The following is a 3,142-nucleotide window of genomic DNA, read 5'->3' as shown; positions in this document are numbered from 1 at the left end:
GTCAGAACAGCAGGAGCTGGGTGGTATACTAGGAGAAACAAAAAAACTACCTCTGGCAGCTGGAGCTTCCTGCAGGAGGAGGGGCAGGGGAGAAGGTGTGGCAAGTTCCATGAACATCCCTGCCGGAGAGAGCTCTGAACTGCACACAGCAGTAGTGACCAGGATTCAGGGAAGAAAGCAGAGAATATGGGATAGCAGAGAAGCAACAGTTGATTATTACTAGTCCCGGTTGCAAGACACGAGACTGCCCCATCCTCCAACCCAGAGGGCACCTCCCTCCATATCCCATGAGACTGAACACCATGGAGCCCAGGCGAATCTGAGCAAATGTTAAGGAAACTGTCACTAATACTGACAGGGATTGAGACCAAGGGTAGCAAATGTGATTGAATATTTATAAGGAAAAAAAAGGCACTATTAATACTTTCTATAAAGCACGGGTCCAAGAGGATTGGACACCACCTACTGGAAACCAAAAGAAAAATGGCTTCTTACCTACAGGCTAAAGAGAGATTTTTATATCATAAATCTTTCTGAAAAAAAAAAAAGAAAAAAAAGAATACATTTACATTAATGCCCAGGTGGAGAAATAGTTTATTAAACAGCATGAACAACCAAGGTGATGAGCCAGCTCAGAAAGAAAGAGAAAAATCTCTAGAAAATAAGCTTAAAGACATAGAAATATACAACTTAAATGACAGAGAATTCAGGATGATAATTCTGAAAAAGCTCAGTGACATCCAAAATAATTCATATCAACAATTCCAGGAATTGAAAAAATATCTAGATCAGCAGAATGAGTTTTTTAGCAAGGAGATTGAAATCCTTGAAAAGAACCAAATAGAACTTCTGGAGACAAAGAACACACTAAAAGAGAAGAAGAATGAAATAACAAGCTTGGGAAACAGAGTTGACCAAATGGAGGAAAGGATCAGTGATATCAAAGACAGAAATCTAGAAATAAATCGGAAGGAATAAGAGAGAAATTGAAGAATGAAAAATAATGAAAGAGAAATGTAAGAACTAGCTGACACCATCAGGAAAGGAAACATAAGAATAATGGGCATTCTCAAAGGGAAGGAAAAGAAGCAGGGATTAGAAAGCATTTTCAGACAAATAGTTGATGAGAAATTCCCAAACCTAAGAATGAAATCAAGCTTGGAATTCAAGAAGTCAACAGATCACCCATTATCTCAACCCAAAAAGGACTCCTTCAAGATACATTATGTTAAATTATCAAAAATCAATGATGAAGAAAGAATTCTCATGTCAGTTAGGAAAAAGAAAACAGTAACCTATAAAGGAAAACCCATTAGATTATCATGGGACTTCTCAGCACAAACCTTACAAGTCAGAAGGGAGTGGAATCAAATATTCAAACTATTAAATGAAAGGAACTACCAGCCAAGAATAATGTATACAGCAAAGCTCTACTTTAGATAGGAGAAATTAAGACCATTCCAGACATACAAAAACTGAAGGAATTCTCCACTGTGAGGCCTGCATTACAGGAAATACTGAAAGGGGTCAGCATACCTAAAAAATAAGGACAAAAAAATACATAACAATGAATAAGGGGACTAGCAGTCTGACAAAAACAGAGGAGTGCTACCGTTACTAAGAAGAGGGCTTTATAAGCTTAAACAGTAATAAGAGAATTGCTATTGAAAGATGGTAATGAATATTCAGCATACATAGGGACAATTTGAGACAACAATGACTGAAAAGGAAAGGATTCAAAGATCCATATTTGCAAAGGGGAATGGACATAGGGCAAACGCAGAAGAAAATGGACTAATATATATATATATATATTATATATTATATATTATATATATATTATATATATATATATATAATATATATATATAAAACTATCCTCTACATATTCTTAACGGTAATCACAAGTCATAGGTTCAGAACTGAAGTATATAACATAAAACAAGGACCACAGGGGAAAATCAACAAAACCCAACCAACATAATAATAATAATAATTAATAATAATAATAATAATAATAATAATAATAAACAGAAACACAAAGACAAGAAAGCAGTGGAAACACCGAGCTACCAGAAAGCAAAAGAAAAAATGGCTATAAGAAGACCTCATATTTCAATAATCACCCTAAATGTAAATGGATAGAACTTACCAATAAAAAGGCCCAGAGTAGCAGATTGGATCAAAACAAAACCCAAACATATGCTGCCTCCAAGAGACACATCTCAGCTACAAAGAAAAATATAGACTCGAAGTGAAAGAGTGGAAAATGATATTTCAAGCAAATGGCATTCAGAGAAAAGCAGGAGTAGTGGTACTAATATCGGATGAAATAGACTACAAAATAAAAAGAGATAAAGATACTGAGAGACACTTCATAACAATAGAGGGTATCATACACCAAGAAGACATAACACTTATTAACACCTATGCTTTCTATCGGTAATTCCTGAAATATATAAAGCAATTACTAACAGAACTAAAGTAAGAAACAGGGCAAAAACTATTATAGTAGGAGACCTAAATACCCCATTGTTGGATATGGACAGATCATCCAAAGAGAAAATCAATAAGGAAATAACATCCTTAAATGACACATTAGATCAACTTGACTCAATTGACATTTATAGAGCCCTTTATCCCAAAACAGCTGCTTATACATTCTTCTCTAGTGCACATGGAACATTTTCAAGAATCGACCACATACTGGGACACAGAGATAGCCTCAACAAATATAAGAAGGTTGAAATCATATCAACCACATTCTCTGATCATAATGCTTTGAAACTAGAGATCAACTGTAAAAAGAAATGGGAAGAACAAAAATATGGAGATTAAACAACATGCTACTGAAGAATGACTGGGTCAGACAAGAAATAAAAAGAGAGATCAAGAAATACATAGAAACAATTGATAATCATAGTACAACATATCAAAACTGTTGGGACACAGCAAAAGCAGTAATAAGAGGAAATTCATATATTACAGGCCTATCTCAAAAAACAAGAAAAGGAAGAACAAATGAAGCCTAAAGTCAGCAGAAGGAAAGAAATCATCAAAATTAGAGCAGAAATAAATGAAATTGAAAACAAACAAACAAACAAACAATAGAAAAAAATAAATGCAACAAAGAGCTGGTTCT

This window comes from Pteropus medius, unplaced genomic scaffold (genome assembly GCF_902729225.1).
Source record: "Pteropus medius unplaced genomic scaffold, Ma_sr-lr_union100, whole genome shotgun sequence".
Lineage (NCBI taxonomy): Eukaryota > Metazoa > Chordata > Mammalia > Chiroptera > Pteropodidae > Pteropus > Pteropus medius.
This window is presented reverse-complemented; position numbering follows the sequence as displayed.